This window comes from Eumetopias jubatus, unplaced genomic scaffold (genome assembly GCF_037043125.1).
Source record: "Eumetopias jubatus isolate StellerSeaLion01/CBP00866 unplaced genomic scaffold, mEumJub1_p1.0 scaffold_1, whole genome shotgun sequence".
Lineage (NCBI taxonomy): Eukaryota > Metazoa > Chordata > Mammalia > Carnivora > Otariidae > Eumetopias > Eumetopias jubatus.
Genome location: NW_028274807.1, coordinates 14,592,996 through 14,604,933, shown reverse-complemented (window position 1 = coordinate 14,604,933; position 11,938 = coordinate 14,592,996).

The window sequence follows — 11,938 nt, the reverse complement described above, 5'->3', positions numbered from 1 at the left end:
GAGGCAGCAGAAGGACAAAGAGTTCCAAGAGGAATATTTCTAGGATGAAAAGGGAACCGATGGGTTTCTGATGTGTGCAAACCTATGGTAAGGAATTTTACAGTTCTGTCAAAGAGATTGGAGGGTTTGTTTGTGGTAAATTTAGGCAGTTCATTAATTCCTGGAGAGAAAATGCAGTTCTGACACTCCATGGATTTAGGGTAAATGTTGTTTAAGTAGTCAGGCTAGTGTAAATACTAGTGTGCTATAACCATCTGGACCATCTGAGAAGGTTGAGACAGGGAAAGTATGGGTGTCCTGGATGAAGTATGTATAAAAGAAGTAAATTCTCAGGGTGCCTGGGTGGCTCAGTCAGTTAAGCATCTGCCTTCAGCTCAGTTCCTTATCTCAGAGTCCTGGGATCAAGCCCGGAGTCAGACTCCCTCCTTAACGGGGAGTTTGCTTCTCCCTCTCCCTCTGCTGCTCCCCCTGCTTGCACTTTCTCTCTCAAATAATAATAAATAAAATAAATTCTTTAAAAAAGTAAATCCCTTCTCACATAATAGAAAGCCTATAAATTATATGCAAAATTGAGAAAACAAAAAATGCAGACAGAATGAAATTATTAGGTAGACATGATTAAGTGTGAAAAAAATGTCTGACGTGCTTGAAGATGTGTAGAAGACATAAAAGGTAGGAAGGGGTAGGTCATACATAAAGCGACATTTTGGCTACCTGTTTTTTTGGTACAAGTTTCTTTTGAAACATCCATGGAACTATGATCATTTTTTTTAAAGATGTTTTTTATTTATTTATTTGACAGAGAGAGTGAGAGAGCACAGTAGAGGGAACAGTAGAGGGAGAGGGAGAAGCAGGCTTCCCGTGGAGCAGGGAGCCAGATGTGGGGCTCCATCCCAGGACCTTGGGATCATGACCTGAGCCGAAGGCAGACACCAACCATTTGAGCCACCCAGGCGCCCCCGGAACTATGATCATTTTTATAGGTAACTAATAGTTAGATAAGATAATTTTAACTAGGGGCACCTGGGTGGCTCAGTCATTAAGTGTCTGCCTTTGGCTCAGGTCATGGTCCCAGGGTCCTGGGATCGAGCTCCGCATCGGGTGCCCTGCTCCGCATGAAGCCTGCTTCTCCCTCTCCCACTCCCCCTGCTTGTGTTCCCTCTTTCGCTGTGTCTCTCTCTGTCAAATAAATAAATAAAATCTTAAAAAAAGAAAAGATAATTTTAACTAATAGTAAATGCTATAAACAGAGTAATTGAGTTAGGGGCTTCAGGAAAGTTCTCTTCAGGGTCCTATAGGCCATAGTAAGGAATAAGGAACGTAATAGCCTGACATTAGACGATAACATGTGTCCTGAACCCTAAAAATATTTCTGAACTTTGATTTAGTGTGTTGGCTCTATTTGGAGTTCTAAAGGAAATCATTATAATGGGAATAGTGATACTTAAAAGTGATGTTGGTTAAAACACTATTGCAAGTGATGTTGGTTAAAACACTATTGCAAGTGGTGAGCATTTGAAAATACTCTATGTAAAACTGAGATTAAATAAATTAAATATGCTGTATTTATGTAGCATATTGTGATGTTGGTTAAAACACTATTGCAAGTGGTGAGCATTTGCAAATACTCTATGTAAAACTGAGTGATGTTGGTTAAAACACTATTGCAAGTGGTGAGCATTTGAAAATACTGTGATGTTGGTTAAAACACTATTGCAAGTGGTGAGCATTTGAAAATACTCTATGTAAAACTGAGATTAAATAAATTAAATATGCTGTATTTATGTAGAGAAATATAATGCAATCATTTTTAAATTGTTTTCAAATAATTTTTAATTACATAGGAGAGCATTCAAAATAATCACACTCTAAAAGATAAAATGTATTTTGCTTTCAATTACTAAGGAGCTATTAGTTACTCCTGATTAGTGGATAATATTAAGTTATTTTCTGTACTGTTTTCAATGAACAATTACTCATTAAAAAATAGAATATTTTTGAGTACCTGGGTAGCTCAGTCGGTTAAGCATCTGCCTTTGTTTCAGGTCATGATCTCAGGGTCCTGGGATCGAGTCCTGCGTCGGGCTCCCTGCTCTGCAGGGAGCCTGCTTCTCCCTCTCCTCCCTGCTTGTGCTCTCTCTCACTATCTCTCTCTCTTTCTCAAATAAATAAAATCTTTAAAAAAAAAACAGAATACTTTTATTTTTCTATGAAAGCAAATCACAAGCCATAGGCTTCTAATCTTTTCCTATGGGGCTCAATTTCTTTCCCTTTTATAATTTGTAATGCTTCTCTCTAGACTCTTCCTCAATTTCCTACATTCTTAATGAAATTCAGATGCTAACAGAATCAATATTCTAATATGGGTCTGGACACTGCCATATAGAAGAAGGATTAATTATCACTTCCTACACGTCCTGCTTCTATTAACTCACATTTGTATCAAGCTCTTTTTTAATTACACATTACATTGCTGACTCATTCCTGATATGACTTATTCGGTTTCTGTAGTAATTTCCTGAGCCAAGATTTCTCCATCTTTCCCTGTCTACCTTGCACTTGTCCCTTTGGTGACAACTTTCCTTTATGCTCTTCACTTTCTTTGGGTCGCCTTTGAAATTGATTTCACGAGTTCGGGAATACCACTTAATTGCGTGACCCTGAAAAGATGTAGTGAACACATCAATTTCTTTATCTAGATTAGTGTTTCTTAAAAGGTAATTGTGACACCACTGCTTCACGATCATTTGGTGCCGGTTAAAACCACAGGTGAATAGACTGTGCCTCCAGACTGCTGAACCAGAATCTATGGAGGTAGAACTCTGACGTGTGTATCCTTTAACAGCTTGACTAGAATGTCTATGCATGCTCAGATCCGAAAACTATGGAATCCAGGTTAATTTTGTGTATGTTACATATCTGCCAAAGTTGATAAGACACTTAAGAAACTACCAGATTTCTTTTTTTTTAAAGATTTTATTTAATTTGAGAGGGAGAGAGAGAGAGAACATGAGCACAAGGAGGAGACTTCCTGCTCTCTCTCAATCTCTCTCTCTCTTTCTAAAAATAATTAAATAAATCTTTTTTAAAAATTTAAAAAGATTATTTAGCATCAACAGCTAATTCAATGAAAGACCATGAGTGCACAGTGCTAGGAACCCAGGGGGATACAAATATTATTCTGGAGACTTGGTTTTGGTCAGGTTTGATCCCCTAAAGTGGTGAATTTTTCTGCCATTTATCTTCCATGTCCATTTTTAAGATGTCAACTCTGGTGATTCAGGAATAAACCAGAATGTGAAATACAACTCATTATAACAAAATTCACCTTTCTTGACCTTTTATATTTAAAGGAGTTTAAAATGTATTTCTCATCTTCTTTCATGTAGTCAATTGAGAATACTCAAGAGAATAACCTTTTCTTCACTGGCTGTGTGAGGCAAATGCCACCCTAACATCATTGGAATTTACTTTAATTCACAATTTTGTCTTTCTGTTAGTAATTTTTTAACCATTAAACTCATATAACAGACTCAAGAAATTAACCACAAAAAGCAAACCGAAAACAGAATATCATGGACGTAGAAAGGATGCAAATTTCAAGATAGCTTCTATCCATTGATTCTTCTAGTTGACATTGTAAGCATTGAGCCAGAATAAAGACAATAGGAAACTGGAAAGCATTCTTTAAAAGCTAAAAGTCCTGGGACACCTGGGTGGCTCAGTTGGTTGAGCATCTGATTCTTGATTTCAGCTCAGGTCATGATCTCAGGGTCATGGGATTGATTCTCTCTCTCCCCCTCTCCTCCACACTCACTCTCTTTCTCTCAAAAAAAAAAAAAAAAAAAAAAAGGCTAAAAAGCCTTACTGAGGAACACAACACACTGGAGATCTGGAGATTAGAGAGGTTAGGGCTAATTTTAGTCCCCAGATTTCTTACTTGAGAGTATAATATGAATAAAAGTAAGGCAAGAGAGGTCCTGCAAACTCACCATGGATGGTCTACTTTTTCCTTAAATCAATATCCCTTTAGTAGATAGAATGCTTAGAATAGCAAAGTATTGTGTTCATTGCAAAATGCAGTTGAAAAATACATCCACAAAGAATGAATCAAGAGAAAGAAGCAAAATTGAAAATCACATTATAGGCTAAGTTAAGCATATTTATTAGAATAAGGAAGTCAATTTTAAAAAGGAAACCAAAATTTAGTGGGAAAACTGAAAATCAAATACTCTGGGGGAATTTAAAATAAGGTATAGCATTCTATCAAGGAAAATTAAGACTTCAATTAAAGTTCAACCCACAAAGTTAATGATCACTCTACTTTGCACAGTTCAATACATAGAGAATCTGAAGTTCTCATTTTATCCTCAAGAAAGTTGTCCATAAAACATCGTTTCAGGTTTAGTTCCTGAGGATGCAGATTATGAAATAGTTCACATGCTCAGAGGTTATTTAATAGAGCTCAAATGTCCAACATCTTCTGTAGTCAAGTGGCCAGAATCCACCATATCCATATCCAAAGTTATAACCCCCTGGGGAGTAGGTGTGGCCATAACCACAGCCAACACCTACCCCTAACCGCAGCTGCCTCAGTAAGATCCTGGGTAGATGCTCCCACTGAAGAAGCTAAAGGACATTTTGTTAGGAGATGACCGTGTTTCCTGAGAATGACTTGTTCCATTTGCCCAAGGTCTTTCATACACCCCCACTAGAAAATGTGCTAACAAATAGCTCCCTTGTTCCTTAGAGTCTTCATTGCCCCTTAAAATGATTTGAGGTTGATCAACGGCCTGTAATGAGTTTGCTCTTCTAATGCGGAAGCTACTGAAATGTCATCAGTCTTTGGTAAAAGGAGATTCCCAGTTTAACCAGCAAAAATCAGGCTTCCAAACAATCAGAAATATTCTTACTGTATTATCTAACATTGCTTGTGAGATTACAGATATTTCCTGGTCACAAAAATGAATTATTAATACTATCTAAACTGTGGGGTTAAATAAAGATACCCAGAGATTCTTCTCTTAAGAAATTTTTAATACATGATTGAGCCCATTATAGATGTTTCAAAACTAATGCAAATCTTCTGTTAATCATATCTCATGAGATCCAGAAGTGTTTATTTCTCATTAAGAATCTATTCCACGATGTAAATGCAAATATTTTTCATTAGTTATCACTTGATATTTATCAATTATGAGGAAATATATTTTTATATTTATGAGCATTTAATCAGTTTTTGAGGATGGCCACTACCTTCCTTAACTTTTTAATGAATTTTCAGTTTCTTCACTGTTCCTCCTCTGTCATGGAATTATGAACCATGTTTAGGTTCTAAGTTTATTAAATAGCATTGATTCTAACCAAGATCTACCAAGCATGAGAAAATAATGAAAAGAATGGAATATTTCACAGGATCAACCATGTGAGATAAAAGACAGATGTAGTTTCTCCCAATAATCTACCCTCAAGAAACATGACTTTGCATGACTAATTAATTGTAAGCCAGCACTCAGAATGAGAAAAACACATCAGAAATGTAATATTAGCCTTTCAACCAAAACTTAAAGAATTTGTGAACTGACTCTACATCTTACATATTTAAATCATTAAGCCAACCAGCTCTCACTTATTTAACTATTCCCTAGAATATAATCAATATTACTGGGAAAAGCCCCATGGGATTACTGAAATAGGAAAAAAACTAAATTATAGTATCAAAGTACAAATTTAATAAGATAAAAATAATTCTCCAATTTTTACTTAATTCCTTATAATACCCCATTTTTTAGAGAAGTATAGCAGAAGATCACATGGAGCTTGGTGTATATTTTAAAAAAGTTAATGAAAAGAGTATATTCAGAATTCTAGTTAACCCTGGATTGCTCATGTTTAAATCCACCTTTGTATAGGGATCCAAATCATATCAAGAATCCTATTGGAGAGGAGCCACTTGGGTGGCTCAGTCGGTTAAGCCTCTGCCTTCAGCTCAGGTCATGATCCCAGAGTCCTGGGATCAAGCCCCCTGAGGTGGTGGGCTTCCTGATCAGCAGGGAGTCTGCTTCTCCCTCTCCCACTGTCCCTCCCTGGCTCATGTTCTCTCTCTCACTCACTCTCTCAAATTAAAAAAAAAAATCTTAAAAAAAGAAAAAGAATCCTGTTGGGACTATATTTGATATGAGGTGGAAGAACAAAGTGTTGGCCTTCAAAGTTGAGACTATTCCAATGTATTTCTTTACTTCCTTCAATAAAGTGTATAAAATGTCCAAGGAATTATCTAAACCTCGCATGGACTTGCCTGTATTTTGTTTTTATCACTTACTAGAATGTAATTTGGTCAATATGTAATAAAATGACAGGACCACAGAGTAGAATCGGAAGAATTGAATTCTGATCTGGTCTGAAATCTGCGTATTGTTTGCTTGACCTTTGACAGGCACATTCTGTGCCTCAGTCACAAAGTTGTAAAGAAGACATAAGTGTCTTTCCTAATTTAAGAGGTTTTGTGAAGTTCTGAGAAGGCAATGTACATGAATATACAGTGAAATAATAAGGTACAATATATATGTATATTAAAATCATTGTTTTCTTTTGTTTATTCCAAATCTAACTCTTAAAAGTTGTTAACTAAATTTATTCTATATTAATTTGATAAACCAATGCACTTAATGTTCTAGAGCAGTATTTTACTGATGTGGCATACATCAGAATCTCTTAAATGGTTTGTTAAAACATATATTGCTGGTTCTGTAGCTCTTGGAGGAAAAGAGGCAGAAGGCTTGAGAATTTGCCTTTCTAAAACGTTCCCAGAGTTAATGCTGATGCTGCTGGTTCAAAACCAACACTTTGAGAAACATGGTTCTAGAGATGAGATAAAATTAAATAGTATGAAAGAGAAATGTATGTTCAAAACTACACGTGTTAATATATTTAATTTTTAAATGAATTTCAAATTGATTGGGTATGTGATATATATTTCAATATAGACAGTCATTTTGTATTATTTGGGATCCAAAGTGAATTGGTTGGATTTTGTTACTGGACTTTGGATGTTACTCTGCAAACCAAATTAACCCGAACATCACCAAGTCCCCATTTAAATTAGCCTGGATATTAGTGCTAACATCTTCTGATAAAATATAAAAATCAATCTTCATTTTACTGGATTTAAAACATTGTTTTTTCATACAATGTAACTGAAATGAGACCCCCAGAAACATATTTAAACCACATGTCCTATATCAACTCAGATAAGTTTTTGAGAAGAAAACAGAAGTGTCCTCAAGATAAACTACTGACAAATATGTTAAGGCAGAACATACTTCAAATAAGAATCACAAACCTAAATGATGAACTTCTGCAAAAGTTCAAAGATGTAAAAACTGAAGGCAATGTGTACTAAAGTGAACCTGATCCAGTGTATGAAGAAGCTGCATTTGGTCAAGTAGCATCTTGGGAGTCAAAGAAAGAATCAGACTGGAAACAAAAGAACAAAGTATCCCAGAAGTGCCAAGCTCTCAGACATGCAGATCAACCAGTAGACTCCTGTTGCCCAGTGTAGCTAAGTGGTCAGTAACTACTACAGCCATAATCCAGGCCATAGCCCACAGGTAAGAAAGTGCTACCATATACAGAGTCAGGTGGCCCAGGGAATACGCACAACTTCTCCACTAGCCATTTGAGTCGAAGTTGTCAGGGAAGAAGTCACAATATATTGTCCAGGGATAAGGATTTGATCAGGCATCGAGGCTGATGGTTACAGCATGTAATGGGATCCTTCCTATGTGACTGGTATAACCTCAGTGGAGGGCTATGATGAAGAAATGTACCTCCCTCATCAAGAGAATTAAAATTCTCATTAATCTCCTAGATCTCATCGGAAAAAGAAGAGATCCTCCTTATTTTTTGAAAAAAGTTTGAGCTTGACTAACTGCCAAAAAGGAATTCTTCTTTATGGGTTTTGTCCCTGTCATGAGAAGTTACTCCTGTGTCTTCAAAGTCTTGGATTAAACCAGACTCAAATTTAAGCCTCCAATTATCAGACTTCTCAACAACAAAAAACGTGCTGGCTACAACACCAAACCATTCAGGAATTTACTGAATGTCTTCATGCTTTATAAAACTCTATATCAGCATTTGAGGTACAGATATTAAAGAGCTTGTTGATCTAACAAACCTTTCAAACTAGAAGCAAAGACAAGACAAATAAGCCTACAATCAAAATAAACATATGCAGCTAAATACCATAATTATAAAATGTTGAGTGGACACACTGGGGCAGGGATTACAGTAGGAGTTTGTGTACATATAAATTGGTACAGATGAATTAAGCCTTAAGGACCAAGAAGAGTGTAGCATAGCACTCAGGTGACAACGTCAAGTTTCTTTTGATGTTATAAATTACAAAAACAAAATTTGAAAGCAGACAAGGAATGCAGAGAGCTGAGATGTATTTTAAAAAAATTATTCATGATACTTTATTAAGATTGGAAGCCTGACTTTATTCAAGAGGAGCAACTATAGTATGGTAGTATGAGTTTTATAATAGTGAAGAGAGATTGGGCTCAACTCCGTATATTTCCATATAAGGAAAAGTGGGCTTTTATAGCCAAGGAACAAGGCAGGAGTCAGTGGATAGAAAATTGCTAGGAGGAAGTATCAGGGGTAAGAAGGAAGGGGATTGGTTTCAGGCTAAACCAATCTAGCAGGATTCTTGCTGAAGGCAGCCCAGGGTGGTCAGGTGTCACCTGGGAGATGGTACAGGATGAGGGACCCGATATGGAGGGTGATCAGATATTGAGGGGGGGTGGGGGTGGGGTTTGTGACTTAACTCCCTTAGCAGGTTTCTTACTAAAATTTAACAGTGCAGAGACAAACATGGAAGACCAAAAGTCGGAGCTTAGTTGAGAAGAGAGTCCAGAGGAGCCTGACTAGTTTGGTCAAGTTGAAAATCTTTGTCAGATGAACACGCCTCTTCCCCATCCCTTTATTGCCTTCTTCATGGGCCTTCTATCTCTGGACTGTGCAGCTTTGAAGAGCTCACTCATCTCATTATTCTTAGGCAGAACATCAAATCATTTTTACATTTATGAAGAATTGTACTGAAAAATACAATGCTATCTTTGATTTCTCTAAAATTCTAAAAGACCCAGTTGAATAAATGTCATTGACAGAGCTGGGGTAAGTGAAGCTGCTGCCTGATGTTATTGCTTTATCGTTTTGGTAGATCCCGACCAAATGGCATCCACGGTCCTCTCCTCCATGTCAGGAGTGTTTCTGGGCTCAGAGTCCACCCACTTATGAAATCTCTCTTGGATGTCAGGGGGGGAACAAAAGACAAAAAAAATAAAAATAAAAACACAAAAAAACAAGCCAAATTGTACCATTTTCAGGCTTGAACAAATGATTTTCAAAAGACTTTATTGCCATGATTGGGGATTCTTTAGTTTAATTTGAAAAAAATAACATCTTGCCTTTTCATTCATGATGTATTTATTAGAGACTCAATATGAACCCAATGCTGTGCTTTATTTTGGGACACTGTGGTGAACAGACAGTTAAGGTCTCCTCGTGGAGCACACAGTTCTACAGGACAAAATTGGAGTCAACTCTGGTTAGTAGGAGCAAGTCATCAAACATAGCTGATTAGAACCCTGCTCTGTCTCTCTCCAGCCTTGAGACATGAACACATCACTTGAACTTTCTGAATTTCAGCTTCCTCATGAAGGAAATAGAACCAGAAAGAAAACCAACCTCCTGAGGGTGTAAAGAGGAGTGATGATCTACCACAAGCCCAGGAACATACTAAATATTAGTTCTCTTTGCCTAATTATTTTTATCATCAAAATGACTGAAAAATCATACTGAAAATGATGACCTCAGTTAAAATCTCAAATAAACCCACTCTAGAAGATTTTCAGTGTTGTAAAAGATCAATGGGATGAAAAATATGTTTACCAAACATTTAGCTCAAAAGTAGTTATGCTGTTGTCGAGTCACAAGGTTGGTTGGTTGGTTGGTTGGTTGGTTGGTTGGTTGGTTTTAAGTGTGATTTACTTGCACATTTACCATCAGAACCCATGAGTTGAACATGTCAATTGGGCAGCAGCTATTTTATCTTGGCTAGCTCTGAGAAAGACCACCCTGTAGCTGAAGGAAAATTACGGGAAATCAAAAATCACATCCATGTGAGTATGAAGCATTTCCAGTTTCTGCTTTGCTTTTATGTGTGAAGCTTTGGGCAAAAGAGCAGGCAAACCTTTCTTTGAATAAGAAAAAAAGAATTTAACTTTAAAAATTTCTATCAAATGCCAGTGTCATCCATTTATTCTTCATTGTTTTATGTTTATGTTTCCTTTGTATCTTCAATAAGTAAAGAAAAACTCTAACTTGTAAGGTATCTGATAGTCTTTCTTAGGTGTCTACTATGACTGAAAGCCCTTGCAGGGGAGGGGTCTGGATGGCAGGGCCAGTGTGAATCTCTGAAAATGATGATTCATTTTGACTGTCAGATTTCTCTGTACTGGGAAGGTGCTTTTCTTGATCTCTCTTCTTGCTGAGAATCTGCTCATAAATCTGCTTAAAAATTAGCCCTGCTTTAATATAATCTATGGAAACAAAAGAGAATCCTGTGATTCTCTAAGAAGTAAGAAACTTAAGAACAAAGGTATAGAACAAAAAACAAGAAAATGCAGGCAAAAGAAAAATGGGAGTGATGGAGAATCATCTGGTCACTTCTCATATGCAAGAAAAATGTAAATACAGCATAGGATCTCCTACATATATTAGACTTGCTCTTCACATTCTTGATGGTCATAACTTCATAGCCAACATTTTTATTGGATAGGGTCATCAAATACTGTGCTCACATAAGGTGTAACATTTGGAGAGCATTTCTCTACCGACCATGTGATGAGGGCAACTATTAGATACCTTCAAAATAGCCTTTAGAGAGTATTTGGGAAATGTTGAACAGGATATCACATAACACATTTTCTATCAAAGTTAGCCCCAGAAAATTCTTTGGGACTTTAAACCTTTCCTGTGAACCAAATGGGTAAATATACATTAGCATTCATATATTTAGCTACAACTAATGAATCATTGTTTCTGAGTAATTAAGAAACAGAGAGCATAATGACTGGAACAGAAGGCTTAGGAGAGTGGACAGGAAGCCTGAAACCAGGTGGTGGGTGCTAATGAAAGAACTAAGAATACATTTTTGATACATAGAATGTAAAAATGCTCTAAATAAAATTTTTAAGAAATTTGTAGCATTTGATATCCCTCCTTTATGGAGACGGAAACAAGTCATTAAGAAAATGGTAAGCAGAGTAGAAATAACACTGCCCTCTACATTCAAGTGAGGGTGATTCCATGCAGTTTTGTCTGTGCCCCGCTTAGCTGCAGACTAATAATTCAAGGAGTACTTCAGAATATCCTCTAACCACGCCTTTCTTCTGGGAAGAATTACTCTGAACCATCCTAAAATGTGAAGGCAAATCTTTCTTTCCTTGTTTCCCTCTCTCTTCTTCTGTAGATAAAATTCCTTTAATATTCAAATCACCTTTCTGGGTTCTACAGGCTCTATTCAGCAGGGAAATCTTAAATATACATAACTTAGTTTTTCAGATAATTAGGAGCAATAAACAATTAATGGGAAGGTAATAAAGAAAAACAGTACTTTTCTTCATGTGTGACCTGAGATGAATCCCAGTCATCGAATGTGCAGACATTAGACTTCCAATCCACAAATGGCTATGAATTAAAGAGTTATTGGATATTAGTAAATGGATGTTTAACATCTTTTTCATGTTTATTGAAGAAATTTGTGAGATAATCTAGTCATATTTATTGAGTTTCTACTATGTGCGGGGCACTAAACTTGGCTCGGCTCAATACCAAAACTGATGTACAATTAGAAACAAATACCTAGTAG